Source organism: Vipera berus (genome assembly GCF_964194415.1).
Source record: "Vipera berus genome assembly, chromosome: 9".
In the NCBI taxonomy this organism is placed as follows: Eukaryota; Metazoa; Chordata; class Lepidosauria; order Squamata; family Viperidae; genus Vipera; species Vipera berus.
The window spans coordinates 12,604,408-12,618,160 of record NC_138212.1 but is presented as its reverse complement, the minus strand read 5'-3'; the positions used below and the strand labels follow the sequence as shown (position 1 = coordinate 12,618,160).

General features: G+C 39.2%; 1 long non-coding RNA gene across 1 annotated transcript; it reads right to left on the bottom strand.

Annotated features, from left to right (window-relative positions):
* Positions 1–2,047: 2,047 nt before the first annotated feature.
* On the bottom strand, positions 2,048–13,295 carry LOC308671958. The gene is made up of 2 exons (XR_014027312.1): positions 13,230–13,295; positions 2,048–2,364 (listed from the first exon to the last, which is right to left on the bottom strand). It is a non-coding gene; the product is annotated as an uncharacterized lncRNA (long non-coding RNA).
* Between the last annotated feature and the right edge of the window lie 458 nt (positions 13,296–13,753).

The window sequence follows — 13,753 nt, the reverse complement described above, 5'->3', positions numbered from 1 at the left end:
AGAAGCCACCCACACTTTTTGAGTCATCGTTGGATTCAGATGTCTATGGAGATTCTCAGTCATTCAGGTCACGGTTGTCCCAAAGATGCTTTTTCAAAAGGCAACTGGACTTTGTTTTTTTTCCCTTGAAGACGTTTCACTTCTGGTCCAAGAAGCTACTTGGATGAGAAGCGAAATGTCTTCAAGGAAAACAACGAAGTCCAGCTGCCTTTTGAAAAAGCACTTTGGGGAAATTTGGTTTCAGACTTGGGGATTCTACCCCTCTGCCTAGTGCCTGACTGCTTATTGAGAAAGACGTGGGCAGATGTGGATATGTGCATATGCACATACGGGAGAGAAAGAGCAAACGTACTTTGTGACCAGTGAAATCGTGCTGTTATTTTAAATTCACTGGGTTTCCATGTAGCCTAAAAAACCAGCTGGGCTCCAGTATCCAACTGAAAGTGACTTGAGTGTGAGCAGGGTCATGAGTATGTTGATTGGGTGAGCATAACCTGAACCTGGAGGCGTGTTTAACACTTGCTGGCAAGGTCCATTTCTCCAAGCAGCAATCCTTGATGTATTTGAGGCCTCCATTCACCTTCCTTTTTCTCGAGTTACAACCTGTTCCTTGGCAATCAAATCCACCAGCTACTTCCCTGTGGTGTCCAGTGAGGTTTCAGTTATAGCCAAGAACATTTCCCCCATCAGACCAGGGTAACATGGCAACTGAGAAACCGCTTCCCAGATTCATCCATCTGCTGGCAGAGAGACTTGGGATGGCGGGGGAGTGTTGAATAGAAGGATGGAATTCAAAGGGTAAAAATTCGTACGGGCTTGCCAGAAATAGAAAAGGGAAAAAGAAAAGAAAAGAAAGCTTTTGAATGAGGCTGAGCACTGGGCTTCCTTTTTCCCTACACAATCTGTTAAAGCAAATTAAACCAGGGCTGAGTTAACCTGAAGCAATCAAGTGTTCTGTTAAGTTTTTATATTTTGGGCATACCTGGAGCCTTGATTCTCATGCTGCCACGCTAATGGAATAGGAGGCTTTGAAGGGCTGCATTTTGCTTTGTCTTGCTTCTGTGGAACGTCTCAGGAAAAGCAGAATTAAGTAGCTGAACTATGGATTTCTTTATTTTTATTTATTTTGCTGCATTTCTAGGCTGGCCTGCTCCCGACAGACTCTAGAGGTTGTATTTTATTTAACTACGCTGAGCCAGTAGTTTCCATAATACCATAATGTGCCCCATTTCAAGCACATAAGCAGATGCACTTAGAACATAGAACATAGAATAATAGAGTCAAAAGGGACTTTGGAGGTCTTCTAGTTCAACCCTCTGCTTGTCATATTTGATACCATTTCAGATAAATGATTTTATTCTATTTCTTCTCTTCTCTTCTCTTCTCTTCTCTTCTCTTCTCTTCTCTTCTCTTCTCTTCTCTTCTCTTCTCTTCTCTTCTCCTCTGCTCTGCTCTGCTCTGCTCTGCTCTGCTCTCCCTTGCCCTTCCCCCTCTCTTTCTTTCTTTCTTTCTTTCTTTCTTTCTTTCTTTCTTTCTTTCTTTCTTTCTTTCTTTCTTTCTTTCTTTCTTTCTTCTTTTCCTTCTCTTCTTTCTTCTTTCTTCCTTCTTTCTTTCTTCTTCAGAAATAAGTGGCAAGAATCCTACGGTGGGTTTTTCACCAGGGTTAGCATCTATTCTGACATCCTTTGCAAATGTACATCAGGACTGATCAGCCACATTTAAAATGGGATTCCATGCTGCTTAATCCAGAACTGCCTATGCCACGAAAGATTTCCCACTTACAACAAATATGTTACTTGTTCTCTCAGCTTCTTTTTCTCCTAATAAAGTGCTTGAAACATAGTATACATTTTATTAACTGAGGCAAAAACAAAGAGAATTAATTGAGGGCTATCATAAAAGGCTCCATTAGCTACAGTATAATAAATCTGAAAACAGTGGGGAAAATGGAAGGGCAGAATATATAATTAAAAAAATGTATTTGGGAAAGGTTGCATGCAAATGTTAAAAGTGATAAATTTTGGCCTGACAATAATTCAACCACAAAGCCACAAAACTTTCAGCTTTATGAGCAGTCATTCCTCAACCATAACAGCACATTATCCTTAGAGTTATGTTAGGAAAATCCTGGCAGTTGCTATTTTCAGTCAAGGTATGCATACATTACCGAACAAATGAAAAATGAATCCCAAAAAAATCATTTGTATTCAGTCCAAACGCAGGAGGAATGAAGGGCTAAAAATAGCTCCATCTGTAATCCCATTGACCATTTATTGGAGGAGGTGGACACAATGGTAGTCATCGGCTAATTTCCTTCCGAATCTGCAATTTCACTTTTCTGATAAACGAGCTAGAAAAATGAGCCTTGGAGAAAAAAAGAAAACAAGAAAAAAGCAGGTGAGAAAAGAATTGCGTAGCTCCAGTCATAATGGAAGCCAATCAGACTGGAGAGAAAATCATTAGGAGCAAAAATGCAAAAGAAGAGTCAAACTATTTTCCAAAGCATGAAAAGGCAAGACAAGAAATAATGGGTGAAAACTAACCAAGGATCGAAGCAACCTAGAACTAGGGAGAAATCTCCTAACGGTGAGAACAATTAATCAATGGAAGACTTGCCTTCAGAAGTTGTGGGTGCTCCAACAATAATTTTTAAGAATCTGGACAGTCACTTGCCTGGAACGGTGTAGGCTCTCTTGCGTGAGCAGGGGGCTGGACTAGAAGACCTCCAAGGTCCCTTCCAGCCCTATGATTCTATGTTCTAAGAATAATCATTGCATTTTCTTTCTTTCTTTCATTCATTCATTTATTCACACATTTTCCATAGCCACCTTAGTCAACAAAGTATCTGGCAGCAAATACATTAAATAGATAGATAGATAGATAGATAGATAGATAGATAGATAGATAGATAGATAGATAGATAGATAGATAGATAGATAAATTCTAAGACAATTTTAAAAATTAACACAGTAAAAACACGAATGAATGAATGAATGAATGAATGAATGAATGAATGAATGAATGAATGAATGAATACAGCCACTAAAATATCATCCCCGGCACAAAGTTTTCTGGGTAGATTGCTGAATTATTTGTGATATCTTAATCACAAATGTCCCAAACACATGAGAAAAAAATAGGCAGTAAAATAAGAAAATTTAATGAATGAGGAATGTGGGAAAAATAGAAACTTACTGCCCCAACCCAGAAAACACTGGAGCGGAGAGAGATTCTGGTGCTTCAGCCAGACAACAAAGAGGCTTTTTGTATTGCTTCCTGTTTAGGAGGACCCAAGAGATAAATGGGACCCTTTCCAGGTTTAGTGAGAAGTTGCTTACCAGAAACAGATCATGCCAGACAAATCTTATTACATTCTTTGACCAAGTGACAAAATTAGTGGACCAGAGGAATGCTGTAGATATAATTTACTTGGACTTCAGTAAGGCATTTGATAAAGTAGATCACAACCTACTACTTGATAAGATAGAAAAATGTGGGTTAGATATCTCAGGGGCTACCACAAAGAAGAGGGAGTCAAGCTATTCTCCAAAGCACCTGAAAGCAGGACAAGAAGCAACAGATGGAAACTAGTCAAGGAGAGCAGCAACCTGGAACTAAGGAGAAACTTCCTGACAGTTAGAATAATTAACCAGTGGAACAACCTGCCTCCAGAAGTGGTGAACGCTCCAACATTGGAAGTTTTTAAGAAGAGACTGGACAGCCATTTGCCTGAAATGGTATAGGGTTTCCTGCATGAGCAGGGGGTTGGACTAGATCCAAGGTCCCTTCCAACATTATTATTATTATTATTATTATTGTTAAAAAATAGTTCAGTGGTTCATGCTGACCCCTAATGAATACAGAATAAGAGTTGGAAGGACCTTGGGGGGAATTCTAATCCAACTCCCTTCTCACGTAGGAGACCCTACTATACAATTCCAGTCAAATGGCTGTCCAGTCTCTTCTTAAAAACCTCTAGTGATGGAGCACATAAAACTTCTGGAGGCAAGTTGCTCCATTGATTCATTGTTTCCACTGTCCGGAAATTTCTTATTTTAGCTTGGATCTCTCCTTGACAGGCTTCCATCCATGACTTCTTGTCCTGCCCTCAGCTGCTTCGGAGAATAGGTTGTCCCCCTTCGTCTCTGTTACAGTCCCTCAAATATTGGGGTTAAATAATGAGACTATCCTACTTTGAGATAAATTTAGCCATAACAATCTGCTAGACCAGGGGTCCCCAACCCTGGGTCCATGGATTGGCACCGGTCCGCAGCATGACAGCAATTGGTCCGCACAAACGAGCAAAGCTCCATCTTTGGGATACAGGCAGTATTCAAAACCATGCTCCCTCTGGTCCACGGAAAAACTTTTCGACATGGCACCAGTCCCTGGTGCCCAAAAGGTTGGGGACCTCTGTGCTAGGCTCTCAAGCGCACTTCTGCACACTTCCTTTAATTGTTCCCCTTCTCTCTTTTTTTTCCTACCCAAAGCACTGTCGGGTTTTTAGAGATTTCCCTCAGATAGAAAATAATTCTTTTCCAAGGTTCAGCTCAGACAGCCTTCTTAACACGATTTACTGAAATGAAAGAGAGACGGTTACAAGAATTCCAGTAACTGAACTCTTTCCCTTTTACAAACAATTTATCTCCTAAGAAGCTAGCAAGTCTAAGAATATTTTTTTTCATTGACCATGGATGAAGGTTTAGATATGTTATTTTTTTTAAAAAACAACAACAACAAGTCTTCTCTCTCTCTGTTATTCTCTCTGTTACGTTTTGCTGTTGCTTGCTGATTATTGTGGTTTGTGGGTTTGCTACTGTTTGCTAAACCTGAAGAACTGTGTTTTGACTTACGGACTGGTAAGAAGACTCTGAATTGGATACTCCTTGGACTATTGTTATTTGCTATCATCTCTTTACTCATGTATGACCTGGACTGTTTTATATGGGACTGTGCTATTGTATTATTCCACAAGTAAACCTTTTTTACACACCTCAGTGTATCTGTGTGGTTGCTGCGTAAACTTGACTACTCTCAGTATCCTCTTTTTCTGTGCACGCTCTTGTTAGCTCAAGAGGTACTCTGCACATCCTTATCAAGTCTCATTAAAAATCATTCCTTGAAACAGTTACAAGGACATTCTATGCAATTTCATGTGCTTATTATGCAGCCCTTTCCTTTCCTTTTTCCTTTTTCCTTTTCTTTCCTTTTCTGGCTCTTTCCACATTGCCAGTTTCTCCATCTACCCTCAAATGGTCAGAAAATACCAGCATGACTGTAATAAAAAAAAATGAATGGAAAATAGCAGCCCAAAATTCGCTATTCTTCTAGGAGAAAAACAGGCGGAGCCTGGGGGCAGAGTCAAAAGAGCTATCAGCCTGGTGTCTTTACATTCCTGCAAACAGTCCAACCCCTCTTGGATTCCATTCACTCTTATCTAGCCCAGTTTAGCGCTGACCTTTAGTTGACTAGATTCTTGTGTATAGGCAAGAGCAATACATTAGCTGAACTGGAATTTCACACATGGTCCTGATTATTTGTACCTGACAGTTCCCAGGTAATCCCTGTATTGGAGTGTTGCCAGATGGTAGTATTAGCAAAAGGTGATCAAATGGCCCTGGGACATTGCAGCCGTCATAAATATGAGTCAGTTGCAAGCATCTGAATTTTGGTCACATAACCATGGGATGCAGCAACAATCATAAGTGTGAAAAACAGTAAGCCGCCCTGAGTCTTCGGAGAAGGGCGGGATATAAATGGAATTAAAATAAAATAAATAAAATTTTTCACTGCCGTGGTAACTTCGAACGGTCACTAAACAAACAGTTTTAAGTCAAGGACTACCTGCATTTTGCATACTTTTCTGCCAGCTCCTCTTTATCACAAAAGGGACCGATGCGCATCCTTCAAATTGCTGCATTCAAGGGCAAGTCTTGTACTGCCTTTGACCCAGAGATACCCCTCTACTTCAGGAAGAATTTCTTCAAAGCCAAACTAATATTCTATTATTCTTTGATAACCACCTCAATTCATTCCTCATCCCATTTGTGTTGCTATGTTTTCTGGATGGAATGAAATAGGCATTCATTTCTCAGACAGAGTTCAGTGTCTTTCTTTCTAGCTTTCACAGTTCAGTGAATAGAAGTGAGTGTTTGTGCTGACCTAAGTATTCTTCTATTATCTTTTGATAGCAGTATAAGTAGGTACATGACTGAGGCATAGCTCTTTTCCCATTTTGTAAGCTTCCAAAAGCAATCTCTATGCTCAGATCTTTTGTCCATGCCATAGCCTGTATTCTGCCAAGAGAGGGGTAAAAAAACAAAACCAAACTTTAACACTTTCTATCCACTGAGATATTAAAAACTGCCCGAGAAGCCACAGTGATGAAAATCTATCTTGCCTGCACTGGATGGCCTTCTCTTAGTAGCCCTCTGTCTCCTGCCGCATCAATTTTTTATTAATTTTATCAAAATATAAAATACAAAGGCAAATAAAAAGTAATGGAAAAAGGGAAGAAGAGAACATGTGGGGTGGAAAGGGAAAAAGAAAAAAGGGTATTGACTTCCAACTCTCTCTGGCACAGCAGAAGATAATAACATTACTGTTATGTACTGGGTTCTTGTGATACACCACCTGGGTTGCTGGAGCAGCTAACGACTCTCCAGCAACCCAGACTACCAGTCTCCTGTGCTGCAATTGGCTATCCCCAGGCAGCAATGGTTTATTCAAACCTATTGGCTGCCGCCTAGGGGCTAGACTATATATTGCGGCTGGTTACAGCCTCTGCCTCAGTACAGTTCCAGCAATAAATAAACAATGAGTTATCCTGTACTCAGCTTTGTGTTGTCATTCCTGCACCAAAGAACCCGCTATTTAACAATTACAACCTCAACTTTTTATTTTTATACAATATTATACACTAGCCATTTCTATAACAACAAACCTATCTAATCAACAAAATCAAAATCAAAATTTCATTTTTTTCCTTTGAATCTTTTTTCCTCATATAGTCCCTCTTTATCAGAATTGTATATTTTTTTTTGCAACACACACACACACACACTTCCACTTTAACGGCTCATTCATACCTTAACATATGTTAACAGGTAGTTTTAATCAAGAATGTTCTAGTGGAGAACGTCTTGCTAAGTGATGAGTTAAACTAAGGAAACGTTGATGTCATTTTGAAGGTATGAATCTCAGACTGTCTCTGACAGTCTTCACCATTTGGCTACTGGAAACACTCCAAGAAATCTAAGCCAATATCACTCCCCAGCTACTTGTTCAATCCATGTCCTTCTCTTCACTAGACTAGCCATGCCCAGTTCCTACAACCGTTCTTCATTTCGCAGACTTTGCCAACATAGATTGAACAGGTAGCTGGGGAGTGATATTGGCTTAGATGTTTCCCATGAAAACACTTCGTTTCTCATCCACAAACTGAAGAAGCTTCTTAGATGAGAAGCGAAATGTTTTCATGGGGGGAAAAACAAGAAAGTCCCATCTTACTCTCTGCAAAAGAATTTTTTAAAAATGGCTCTACTCTTGATTTCCTTGGTGTCCTGGGAGGCATGATTGTGTTTTTTACCTTTCCCCCCCAATAAAACTCATATTAAAGAAAGATCAGAAGAACCAGATGAAAGAAAACAAAAGTCCCACTCCCCGAAAGATAAGTGTAGGAATCAATGTTCTCAATTTTCCTTTTATATATATAAAAGGACACACACATATGTGTCTGTGTGTGTGTAGGAATCAACATGCTTAATTTTCCATTTTTATGTATGTATATATATATTTGAAAGATATACTGTATATATCCTTCAAACATTGTTCTTTTATATTCTCAGGAGAAAGAATTGCAATTCTATTGAGAAATGTGGCAATATAAAGGTGACTCAAAGTTCCTGGCATCTAAAACAGGGATTCCTAACCTTGGCAACTTTAACATGTATGGATTTCAATTCCCAGAATTCCCCATGGCTGGGTCGGGAATTCTGGGATTTGAAATCCAACCATTTTAAAGTTGCTAAGGTTGGAAAACCCTAGTCTAGAAGAATAAAGCAACAAAGAAGAAACGTGTTTAACATCGTTTCAATTTCCAGAATCACTCTTTTCAACAGCAAATTGCAATCCAATGAAAAGACATCAGCATAAATCAACCTAAATAAATCCCATCAATCAAAATAAAATTAATTCACTGCATAAATCAATCCAAGCAAATCCCATCCATCAGAATAAAATAAATTCTCAGCCTAAATCGATCTAAACAACTCCCATCCATCAGAATAAAATAAATTCTCACCCTAAATCAATCTAAATTAATTCCATCAATCAGAATAAAAAATTCTTCCATTTCAGAATGAGTTTCTCCAGTCAAAATACATTTCCAGAGGTGTGGCAATACTAACCTATTATATCAAAAGCAGTAAGTGGGATTTCAAAGGGACATAGAATGGGTTTCAGTAGAAGAAATTGAAGTTGCCCCGAAATTATGTTACAACATTTTGTCTGTGTGTCTGTGTTTTGGCACATGTGACACTTCCTCATTTATCATGAGATGTTGCTGACAATTCATTTAGAAATCATTTCTTTTAAAAAAAAAGTTGGGATTAGAAAATAAAATAGATATACAGTAGAACATAGAATAATAAGAGTTGGAAGGGACCTTGGAGGTCTTGTAGTCCAAACCCCTGCTCAAACAGGAGACCCCATACCATTTCAGACAAATGGTTGTCCAATCTCTTTTTGAAAGCCTTCAGTGATGGAGTACCTACAAGCTCTGAAAGCAAGCTATTCCATTGGTGGATTGTTTTAACCGTTAGGAATTTTCCCCTTAGTTCTAGGTTGCTTCTCTCCTTGGTTAATTTCCATCCATTGTCTTGCCTTCTGGTGCTTTGGAAAATAGTTTGACCCCTCTTTGTAGGAGCCCCTCAAATATTGGAGTGCTGCTATCATGTTTCCCCTAGTCCTTTTTATTAGACTAGACCAGGGGTAGGCAACCTTAGCTCTTTTATGACTTGTGGACTTCAACTCCCAGAATTCCTGAGCCAACCATGCAGGAATTCTGGGAGTTGAAGTCCACAAGTCATAAAAGAGCCAAGGTTGCCTACCCCTGGACCAGACATACCCAAATTACAAAAATATATATTTTTATTATGATTTTTTTTAAAAAAAATTTTTTTTAAAAAAAGAATGATGAAAAATCAGGATGTATAATTAAGATTTGTTTCTGAAGTTAAGTTTCACAAATGTGTTGGATGAGATCTTTTCATGGTTTCAAATGATATTTTTACTCTTCTCAAAGGTCCCTTGTAGTGAGCAAATATACAGAGGGTACTTCTGTGTTTTAATAGGTTGTTTTTTTATCTGACTTCATTCATTCATTCATTCATTAGGGGACTGGAGTATAAAACATATAAGGAACGGTTGCAAGAATTGGGTATGTCTAGTTTAATGAAGAGAAAGAGGAGGGGGGACATGATAGCAGCGTTCCAATATTTCAGGGGCTGCCACAAAGAAGAGGGAGTCAAGCTATTCTCCAAAGCGCCTGAAAGCAGGACAAGAAGCAACGGATGGAAACTAATCAAGGAGAGAAGCAACCTAGAACTAAGGAGAAACTTCCTGACAGTTAGAACAATTAACCAGTGGAACAACCTGCTTCCAGAAGCGGTGAATGCTCCAACACCGGAAGTTTTTAAGAAGAGACTGGACAGCCACTTGTCTGAAATGGTATAGGAGGTTGAGCAGGTGGTTGGCCCACCCACTTTGGAATGCAACATTTGACAGGCCTCTCAAGTCTGAAGGAAAAGGCTCTACTTCCAATTTGGTCTAGTCCAGGGGTAGGCAACCTTGGCTCTTTTATGACTCGTGGACTTCAACTCCCAGAATTCCTGAGCCAGCACGGGAGGAAGAAGGTGTGTGGATATGCTCACCGCCTTGAGCTAACACAGTAACAGAGTTGGAAGGGCCTTGAAACACAGGGCAGCTGAATTTCCTTCCCTTTTGACTCACCTCCTCAATTTTGCACAGTCTATATTTGTTACATGCATTTGATGGACAGTAAGTGCAATGTGAGACATTGATTATATTCTTGCCACTGGCAGTTAAACAAAAGAATGGCTCAGCAGCAGAACAATTCAGTCAATCTCTTATTTATTTATTTTTTTAAAAAAATACGATTATATCTGAAGACATGCTGTGCTGGGAAAAGATAGGAGGGAGGAAAAAAATTAGATACTGGACCTGCAAAATAGAGATACATTTATTTATATTTGTTATGAAAACAGCAGATGTCAAAAAAAATATCAGGATTTGTAGAAAAAATGATAGGGGAAAATATGAAAGGGGAAGGTAACAGTGCATGAGGTTGTACAGAGGTTTGGTCTTCAGTAAAAACAGTTCTCCAATAAAAGCAATTTAAACTAAAACAGTTTCAGGCAAAATAATGTCCTCCCATCAAACGTAGAGGTAGCCATTCGGAAACCAATGAGAAGTGACAGGAAAGTCACGGCTGAGGTGTGCCTGAAATGTGAGGCTATTCCCCACAGCTTTAATATTTATATTTCCCCAAGTAATTCCTCACCACCAGCAGAAATGTGTTTCCAGAAAAACACAAAGCTTTACACAAAACCAAGTGATATTTGCTCCAATGTTTTCTCTCTATAATGGCAATCAAAATGTGACTGGGAGGCTCAGAACAACAACATAAAAATAAAACCAACACATGGTAATTATACCTAATCCTGGGAGTAGAACAGAGCAATAGCAACAGCACTTAGACTTATATACCACTTCACAGTGCTTTACAGCCCTCTCTAAGCAGTTTACAGAGTCAACATATCTGGGTCCTCATTTTACTGTCCTCAGAAAGATGGAAGGCTGAGTCAACCTTGAACCAGTCAGGATGATTTAAGGGAGGGAGGGATTTAAGGGAGATAATTCCAGCTTTAATCTTTTTGTGTACAAGGCAATAGCAGAACAGAGATGATACCTCCTCTATGCTGCACCATTAAAGAAGCAATTTGGTGGATATGGATGAGGAATCCAATTTAGCACTTGCATGGGAGACCTGAAAAACTCCAGGGCTGTAACTTTGGAGATCTGACTTTTGAGAATTTTTTTTAAAAAAAACTTTGAAAGGTAAAAATAGTGCAATTACATATTATTGCCAAGAAAACTGCCTAGACGTGCCAAGAAGCCACCAGGATTGAAACTCAACTTCAAGAAAACTTTGTTTTTCTTATAGCGTTTGGATTTCACCAGTACAACTTGAAAATACTTATATTCAGAGCTTAGGATGGGTTGTGGGCACATATGTATGACAAGGCATCTCATTAGCAGGTTGTGCTTTTATCTCTGTGGTTTGATCCTGCCAGGTTTGCGTGGTGCCCTGGGGAACAATGACTCATGTCCCTGTGAATATTGCGATGGATAAAGAAATGGAGCTTGACATCAATATCCTCCAGCTAGCTAGCTAGCTGAAATTTCTTCCTAATTCTGCACTCCTTCAAGGAAGTGAAAATAAATGAAGCATTGATAGAGATGCACCTGTCAACTGCTGCCTGGTATTTTTCACTGGTGAAGATCTGCAACTTTCTGCATTCAATAAAACTAATTCTCTTACACACACATTTGCACAACAAGTTGAATCAAGTCCTCGTGAGGAGCAGCTGTCTGGAGCAAAAGTGAGTGATCTCCTTCCTCTATTTGGAGAGGTTTTGTGGGACACTCTAGTTTCCAGTCCTTCAGTTGTGACCACAACATCTCCGCTCATTCAAATCATGTTAGCTTGCTATTCTTTACCCAGAAGTCTGTTCTTTAAAAATAGATGCACAGACTCTGCAACCATCAAAACAATTAGCAAATATGCAATATTGCACTTTTAAGCATCTCCACATTGTGCTCATCCTGGTTTGCCTGAAGTCTTTTCTTCATTTAAATTCGTAGGCAACAAAATAATTTACTTTTTTTTATGTTACCCTCTTCCTTGGCAACTCATATAGTAGTTTTAATCACTTTGTTTGTGGAAAAAAACCTTGCTTTATTTGATATTCAGTTTAAGGATGAATGCAACTATGGTGATTCTCAAAAAACTATTGACTAAACCACACAATTACCTAATGTCTGAGTTACCTAGCCAGTTATTCCTAGGATGAGAAAATACAATTGCTTTGCTTGATTATGTAAATATTTTAGTAAAATACTTAAGCAAACAGAAAGCAGGACAAGAAGCAATGGATGGAAACTAATCAAGGAAACAACCAACCTAGAACTAAGGAGAAATTTCTTGACAAAGAACAATCAACCGGTGGAAAGGCTTGCCTCCAGAAGTTGTGGGTGCTCCATCACTGGAGGTTTTTAAGAAGAGACTGACAGCCATTTGTCCAGAATGATATAGGCAGGGCTTTTTTTCTCATAGAACGCTCAGAACGGAGTTCCGGCACCTTTTTTGGATGGAACCTTGTAGAGTAGGCAAGGCGGGTTGTATGACATGTGTGAGTTCCGGCACCTTTTTCTTTTACAAAAAAAGCACTGGATATAGGGTGTCCTACCTGAGCAGGGTGATGGACTAGAAGGCCTCCTAGGTACCTTCCACACTCTGTTATTCTGTTATGTCACATCATGTTAACAAATCAGCTACATCATGATAGTCTGGATCACCAACCAGCTGTATCACAAGCAGTCCTATCCTGTTGTAGTCTAAAGTCAGTAGGGGGCCCTTCCATCAAAAGTATCCTGTTCAATGAGTCACAATGTCTGTCTCTTGCATGAAACCACTAAATGTCTCCTTCAAAAAAAAAAGATTATGAATCAATGAGGCAAATGTTGAAACACTTCACTCCCAGAGAATTTTTTTCCTTTACCTTATAACTTACCTTTATAACCTGGCAAGCCAAAGTTATTACCTTTATAACTTGGCAAGCCAAATGATCTGGAATAGTTGAACTCTAATCCCACCGGTCTAGCTAGTCTAAGAGATGAAAAATCTTCCTACATTACAGCCCTATGTAACCATGGCAAACCAGGATAGCCTATCAAAACATCCTCCTCCTTTGGGCAAATTGACTGATTGCTAAAAGTTGCACTGCAACCAGAGGAACATTGACTATCCTATCCACAATGTATTACATACGGATCACAGTTCTCAGAGTGTTTCAGGTTATTAACAAGTACAAGTAAAGCCAACTAGGTCAGCTGGAGCTGGAGTAAGTCTTGGGTTTTGTACTTACCAGCCTCTCTTTCTCTCCTGTTCCTTCACAGGTGGAGCTGTAGCATATTGGACAAGATGGATCTTTTATCTGATCCAAACTGAATGCAGTCACACAACAGGTCTAATCTGGTTCCTGAATTTTGAGTTTCCATTATAAATAATCAACTAACCAAATGGAGTTGATTTGTTCCACTAGACAAGCTGAAACAAAAAAACACCAAAAAAACAAATGAAGGTTGTTAAGGTTAATCCAAACGTAGCATGTGGGAAGGTTGTACCCAGGAGGTTTTCAGCTGACTTGATTAAATGTATGAGGCAAACACAGCCAATAGCTGTTCTCACACTTTTAGAAATCAAAGGAGTAAATCTAATCCAACTTTCAACCATTCATAGTTGCACAGGCGACCTGTCCTGAATGTGACAAGCAGAATAACAGAAGACATAAGAAGGTCTTAATTGTCTATTTAGAGTTCCTCTCCATCTATTTATTCTTTGTATTGGGGTATTTCAGATCCTGAAGTCTCACCTAATTGGCTTCTGTGG